This window comes from Eschrichtius robustus, chromosome 11 (genome assembly GCF_028021215.1).
Source record: "Eschrichtius robustus isolate mEscRob2 chromosome 11, mEscRob2.pri, whole genome shotgun sequence".
Lineage (NCBI taxonomy): Eukaryota > Metazoa > Chordata > Mammalia > Artiodactyla > Eschrichtiidae > Eschrichtius > Eschrichtius robustus.
The window spans coordinates 72,421,179-72,429,191 of NC_090834.1; positions in this window are offsets into that span (position 1 = coordinate 72,421,179).

Genomic DNA, 8,013 nt, shown 5'->3' on the forward strand with positions numbered 1-8,013 from the left:
AACAACAAGGTCTTACTGTATAGCAGAGAGAACTATATTCAATATCCTGAGATAAACTATAATGAAAAGAAAATAAAAAAGAATGTATACATATACATATATATTTATATGTATTTATATAGATAAATGAATCACACTGCTGCCTGCAGAAACGAACACAACATTGTAAATCAAGTATAATTCAATTGAAAAAAGTTTTGAAAAATAGCACAGGAATCTAATTTATTTATTTAGTTCTTTTCTTTTTTTAAATTTTATTTTTTTATACAGCAGGTTCTTATTAGTTATCTATTTTATACTTATTAGTGTATATATGTCAATCCCAATCTCCCAAGGAATCTAATTTAAAAGTATGGAGATAACCACTGCAATTAGTTTATCAGAATGTTGTAAAAAATGTTTTTTCTAAACTAGATTATTTCCACCCTTTAAACCTTTTAAACTTTTAAATCTGATTTCCAGGTTTAAAAGTTATGAAATAAGACTGAAAAATGAAATGCCAAATAATTAGGTAACTATTTTTAAATCAGTATTTTCCTTGCCAACTTTCTCAAGATTGATTTCTATTTAGTGCTTCAGCTAAAAGAAGCCTCAGGTAGGGCTGGATGCAACATAAGCAATGTGCACATGGTAAGGTCAAAACATCTTTTAAAAAAATTAATTAATTTATTTATTTATTTTTGGCTGTGTTGGGTCTTCGTTTCTGTGCAAGGGCTTGCTCTAGTTGTGGCCACTCTTCATCGTGGTGCGTGGGCCTCTCACCGTCCCGGCCTCTCTCTTCTTGGAGCACAGGCTCCAGACGTGCAGGCTCAGTAGTTGTGGCTCACGGGCCCAGTTGCTCCGCGGCATGTGGGATCTTCCCAGACCAGGGCTCGAACCCGTGTCCCCTGCATTGGCAGGCAGATTCTCAACCACTGCACCACCAGGGAAGCTTGGTAACTCAGGGATGGGTTCAGAGGAGAATGATTTTGTGTCTCATACTAGGAGACTTTAGACTTTCGAAAGAACCCTAGGGTTAACCTTCCTTTCTCTGTCTTGTTCCTGGAAACTGCCATGGGGAAACCAACTCTGCATGTCAAATAAATTGAGAGGAGTGTCTCAAATGTTTGAGCTCACAATTTTGAAATCCTATTGAAAAGCTGCGCTACCTTGCTAGGTCCAGATTCTCTGCTGGCTGGGATTAGATTAGAGTCTTGTAACAGCGGTAGGAATGGCTGGTAAATCTGCCACAGTAAATTATTTTCCATTATTTAACAAACATCGGGTGAGTGCCACCTGGTATGCAACACATGCTGCTAAGTGCCAAAGATTTTTTTTTACCTTGCCCCCAGCTCAGAACCAGGACTCATTAGAAATTCAGAGGACTTGATGGATGAGTTCATGTCAGTCCCTCGCTATCTGGGGAGACTTTTTCAAGAAAAGCTGAAATTGCTGGAGGCTACGTTAGCACCCTCTGCGTACAGACCCTGTATCCTGCCTCACACCGCTAGCCCTTTGTAGCCACCAAAGATTTCAGAAGGGGGAATGAATGTAGGCTTTGAAGGTTGAAGGCACACGTGGCAGCCAGGGGTAGAGTTCTGAGCCCACAAAGTGACAAGGTTACAAATTCGGCTTCTAAAGTAGTCCTTTCTTAACCATTTTGTCATCACCATTGCACTGGTGAAAGCAATGGTTCTCTCAATAGGAAAAGGCAATTCCCCGGCACACGTACTTACAAATGATTTCAGAAGATTGATACGTCAGAAACCTCAGGTCTTGGAAGTCATGTCGGCAAAAGTGTTTTGCACCTGAGTTTTAAAGCCTCGCCTACAACAGTCTTAAGTGGCAGAGCCCAATTTACATGCCGCACAGTATCTGCCTTGCCGCGTTCGCCAATTTAGTCTTGCTGCTGAGTTCCTAACCCCGGTCTGGGTCTCAGCCCCCGATTTCTGCCTCCAGACTCCAAAGTGCACTGAACCCGCGATTCGCCATCCTGAATCCTTCCCTTGCACATCTTGCCTTTCCCGGCTCTGCGCCCAAGTGCACTTGCGCGCTTCCAACCGGTTATTCCATTCCCCGGACCCCCCACCGCCCTGCCTGAGGAGAGCCAGTTTCAGATATCCAGTTCCCCTGCCCCAAGGTTTTATTCCCTTGCAACAGTGCCACCGCTGCGGTTAAGAAGCAGAAAATTGGAATTAGGGCCTCTTGGAAGTTAGGTGTCCTGAGCCCGAAGACCACCAACCTGCAAGGGGAAGAGATGTGCCACGAGGCAGCCGCCGTGTCGAACAAAACACTGAAGCTTCTTGACACTGAGGTCTGGGGCGTGGACCTGTGGCTCGGGTCACTCGTGGCTCGTTTCGGCTAGTTTCGGTTCTGCCTGAGAAAACCAGCTACCTGGGATTCGTGTTTTATTCCAACGCCCCGCGATGCCGCCGCAGTGCTTGCCGCGCTGGAGGGTCTGTACAGGCTGCTTGGATCTTGCGCTATGTGCTCAGACCCAGCGATACTGCGGACAGTGAGAAGCTTCGTTTTCTGCATTCTATCTGCTGAGGACAGCAAGTCAGCACCTCAGACCTTCCTGGAAAGCTTAGAGCAGGAGCTCCGACAGAGAGATCCAGAAACGTGCTGGGCAGGGTGTAGGCGGGTCGAGGTGCTGGGTAATCGGGCTTTACAGAGCACACTTACTGAGAGTCGGTGCAGGTTTCGTGGACGCAGGTCCTAATCATGCCGCTCTGAGCATACTTAGGGCGGTACTGTGAGCATCACCTGGAGGCCCCTGAGCGCCAGTGTCATTTTGTGAGTGCCTGTGCTTTGGGAGTGCGCACATGTCTGGAGAACGTACTGAGTTTGTGTGTGTGTAAGAGTATGACTGAAGTGAGAGCGAGGATTGCACTCCGCTGGACTCTTTAGCACCATCAAGCTTGGCGGGCTTTCTAGCAGAGGACTGAATTGCAGTAGACGTGGGTGCAGGGCTGGAATCACAGGTCACTGGAACATCTTGGCAAACAGCAGCCGGAAGCAAGGGGCAGCTGGGCAAATGGTTGGAGAAGGAGGCTGAACTTTAGGTGATGAATGGCGGGGGAGGAGGCGTGGGGCTAGAGGTCCGCTTGGAAGCTTTTAGCCTTGCACTTCCCTGCTCAGGCCCAGTAGGGCATCCAGTCCCTCCTTAACCCACATGATGGACCAACCAGCATGACTCCAGGCAGCTGCACAGGGTGCTGATTGGGAAGATGGGTTGCGATCCCACGGAATCCCCTATGAACTTCCCTGGTAAGCACTTCTAGATCCCCACCTGGGCAGAGAACAGGTACATACTTACTACTGATAACACTCCTTCAAGATGAGAATATGATCCCCATTTCAAAGATAAGTATACTGAGGCACTAGAAGTTACTAGCCCACGATGTTTCCACCTGGAAAAGGCACAGCTGCAACAGAGTTCCAGTGTGACAAAGTTCTTGAGCCCCTGTGTCTGATACCCACAAGCCCTGCCCTCCTGTGCGTGATTCCAGCTGCCTGAATCAGACCCCCTCCTTGGGCACAGAATCATCAACTCTACTGTGCATTAACCCTCGAAGCTGCACTTGCACGGAGGTCTGCGGTCAGACCTAGGGGAGACAGGGTTCCTTGTAATGCTGGACTCTGCCCGACAAGATCGCACAGGTGGGGATGGAGTGGGACACGTGCGTGTTCAAAACCCGCGAAACCGAACAGCTGAAGTTAACCATGACGTCAACCTGTCCTCAAATTCCTACTCACTTTTTGTGTGTTTTTCGTTGGTCCTCACCAACCCCCCCCCACGTCCCCCTCCCGCCCCCGCCATCAATGACCTCAATGCAAATACAAGTGGGGTGGTCCTTCTGGATGCTCCAGGTTCTGGACGCAAGTGATGACACAATCCTTCTGGGGCTCAGATCCTTCCCCTCATTGGTTGCCCAGAGCTCCTGGACCACCCCAGACCCAGAGCAGCAGGAATAAGAGCAGCTGCTGGTGTTGGGAGGCATCAGACGCACTGCCCAGCTCGAGTGTCACTGCCACTTCTGCCACAGTGCCATCGCCTGAAGCCAAAGCTACCGCCACTGCTCCCTCCTCTGCTCCAAGCCACCTGGTTCCTGCTGCCAGGTAAGCCCGGAGATTCCTGCTTAGCTGGGATTCTGTTTTTCTCTCTCTCCCCTCTCTTCCTTCTCTCTCTCCATTACTTTTTCTTAGCTGATCTCTTCCAGTCTCAAAATGCTCTTTCCACTTCTGTCTAGGTCATTTCACACAACCTGCATTACTCTGCAATGCATCCCAGGCTCCTTCCACAGGTAACACTGGATGGTCTCAGTTCACGCACTCCCTGCTTCACTCTCCCAGCGCTGAGGCGGGCTCCAGTTTCCTTTCCCGCAGCACACGTGCTTAGGTCAGTTTGGGATGCTGGAGCTCCCCTGGCAATGCAAGCAGATCTGGACGCAGGAATAGTTTTGTGCAGATGGTGCTCTCACGGATCACGTCTTGTGCCCAGTGGAGCGCAGGAAATGCTTCGGAACCTGGGCCAGCGCAAGCGGGTGGCAAATAGGTGCAGTGACTGAGGGGCAGGCAGCCATTAAACGCAAGCCCCCGTTGCGGGTTCTGGGAACTTTTTTCCCAGTTTAAGTCCTGGGTCCCAATTTGAGACCCTTCCAGCTTGATTCTTACAGGGTACTCTTTACCAAAGTGTGGAGCAGCTGAGCAGTAGAATGTGGTTCTTCAGTTTCTCAGGGATTCCAACCGCAGAAATTTGTCCTCGGTAATCCCCTCCCCCCTCCATGTATGTGCAAAAGCCCGGCACCAGAAGGACAGCTCTGGATTGCACAGTGGGAAAAGCTGTGGTGACAGGTACTCAGACTCTGTCCTCCAGGAGTCCTGGCCAACAGGTTGTATGTGAGAGTGAGTGGAGTGATGGGGTGGGGGCTACGGACCAAGACCTCCTCACCCAGTTGTCCCACTAGGTTTCTTTGCTAAACCAAGCATGCTGCAGCCTTACTGGATCTTCCAGCAGTCCACTTGGCTGAGAAGGAAACGATGGTGAAGCAGAGTGACATGTCCAGCCTGAAGCCAGGATGCCAGGGAGTTAGGGGCAGAGGCAGGAGCAGAGCCTGGGTCTGTGGGCTCATGGAATTTGTTATTTATTGCTCCAGGTGCTGTTATTCTTCCCTTGCAGAGAGTCGTCATGGGCTTCTGGAAGTTCCCCCCCTTCGTGGTCCTCAGCATCCTGGTCTTGTACCAGGCAGGCATGCTCCACTCAGCACCATTCAGGTGAGACAGCCCTGCCAGGAGCGCTCCCACCTCCATCTGTCCCTGGATCACAAAATTCTATGTTCTCAGTTGTGCTGTGCTGAATCTGGCTCTCGGTGGGGTTGTGGGGGGTGGTGGTGGTGGTAATGTATGAATGTAAACGTGTATATAAGTTTATCATAAACTGTTTATGAGACAAAGATGTGTAGCACACAGTGTACAAACACACATAAGATATACAGTACTCGTTATTGTAAATTTCATATAACATTGCTTTTTATTAAATATTTGTATCTTCAGCAAACCTATTTACTAATTTAACCACAATTTGAGAAATAGATTGCATCCTATCTGCTAACTACTTTGCCAATAAATTTGTTATTAAATCTGATATGTTACCTATACATCTAATTTCTCACCCTCATTCAAATTACATTAAAGTGAAATGATTTTCAGATTCTAACTATCATTATCACTTAATTTTTAATAATGGCTATATTTAACACTAAGCTCATAAAATTCCTGAAAATCTAACCATCAGCTTTCACAAGCCTATATGATCCACTTGGAGCAAACCACTTCTTTTAGGTCACACCAGAGCCTAAATCCTGGTGAAGCAGCATTTTTGGATGGACACTGGCCTATGCCCTGTCCATTGAGAGCTGGGGCAGCCACATTCTCAGGGGAAGTTGCAGAAACCAGGAAACCTCGCTGCTTCTCCTGGGAAGGGGTTAGGTAGGGGCTCAGAACTGGTGTTGGGCTTGCTTCCCCTCCCTAGGTCAGCCTTTGATAGTCGTTTTGATCCTGCTACATTTACTGGGGAGGAGTTCCGCCTCCTACTGGCTGCAATGGTGTATGACTGTGAGGACAGGAAGGCCCTTGAGCTGGAGAAGCAGAAGACAGAGGGCTCCAGGTGAGGCTCCCTGCCTCATCCAGCTCAGGGGTATTGGTACCTCTCTGAAGAATTGTTATCCTATGGCCCCGTGTTCTCCAGATCTTTTTTTTTTTTTTTTTTTTTTGGCCCTGCCAAGCAGCATGTACCACGTGGCATGTGGGATCTTAGTTTCCAGACCAGGGATTGAACCCGTGCCCCCTGCAATGGAGGCGTGGAGCCCTAACTGCTGGACCACCAGGGAGTTCCCCCTCCAGATCTTTATTCAAATGTCACCTACCCTGGCTATCCTTTCTAAAATTGTACCTCACCCTGCCAACCCAATCTAACCTTTTCTTTCCTTTTTTTTTTTTCTTTTGGCCACACCCCATGGCAAGCAGGATCTTAGTTCCCTGACCAGGGATTGAGTCACCCACGCCCCCTGCAGTGGAAACACGGAGTGTTAACCACTGGACCACCAGGGAAGTCCCTCTTTGTTTTTTTCTTTTCACCTCTTTATCACTTATTAGCTACTATCATAATATATATTTTATTTAATTTGTTATGTGTATCCCATCCTGTAAACAGTGTAAGTTCCATATGGCAGGAATATGGCTCTTTTGTTAATTGCTGAATCCCCTACACACTGAAGAGTATGCCTGGCACAAGGCAGTACTCAATAAATATTTTTTGAATGAATGGAGTTAAGTCTTCTTCTCTTTTGTGTTTGTAGTCAACTCTGGTTCCTTCTGTGTCTGAGGTATTACATGATCTGAGCCATATCATGTCTCTGCTCTCTTGCAAAATAACCCATTGCTTGTTTCACTCCCAGCTTCCTCAGGGTCTTTGCATTTACTTATTTTTATTTATTTTTTTGCTTAAAATGCTGTTCCCCAAAAGTCTGCATGCCTGATTCCCTCCCTTCCTTTAGAACTCTGATGAATCATCTCAGAGAAGACTTTCCTGACCACCATATATAAAATTACATTCCTTCTCAGATTACTCTCTATCACCTGATTATTCAGCTTAACTTTTTATTCATAGAACTTACCACTATCTAAAATATTATATATTTATTATTTCTTCTTTTTTTGTCTGTGTCCTTCCACCAGCATGTAACTCTATGAGGGAAGTTACATGTATCCTTGGCTATATCCCTGGAACTTAGAAAATTCCATAGAACATGATAGGCCCTCAATAAATATTTGTTGAGTTAATAAGTAAATTATGAAACTATGAAATGCTCTAATTTAGTTCTCTGAGTTCACCTTTAACCATTGACATGTTATGATATGTAAAGATCTCATATTTAAAATAGTCTATAGTTTTTGTTTTGATTTTCACTTTGACTCAAAAGTTATATGGAAGAGTATTTTAAAATTTAAAATAACTTTTAAAACTATACTTCACTTATTCAGTTCCAGGTTTTGCACTGAGGTTTGAGAAAGTAATATCTATTAATTTTTGACTTGGGAAATTAATTGAGATTTTCTATGAGGTTTATTATATGATCCTTTCTCATAAATGATTAAAAGATATCAGAAAATGAAGTATTTTCCCTCAGGTATAAAATTTGGTAGCTGTAACTATCTACACATATATCTTTGTTTATATGTAATTAAAGTGATTATGTTATTCATATATATTTTTTTTGTCTGGGTAGAGGGCAATAAAGTTTCCAAGTATTATTCTATCTTTGTGACCTATCCCTTGCAATTCTAAAAATTGTTAGTTTACATATTTTGAACTTTTTTCTTATTTTTAAAATCAACTTACATAAGGTATAAGTTACTTGATCATAATGTATGATCATTCAGCTTGCTCTGCACATCCTTGACAATGCTTGGTATTTTTAGTCTTTTAATTTTAGCCATTCTTATGACTCTGGAATAGTATCTCATTGTAGG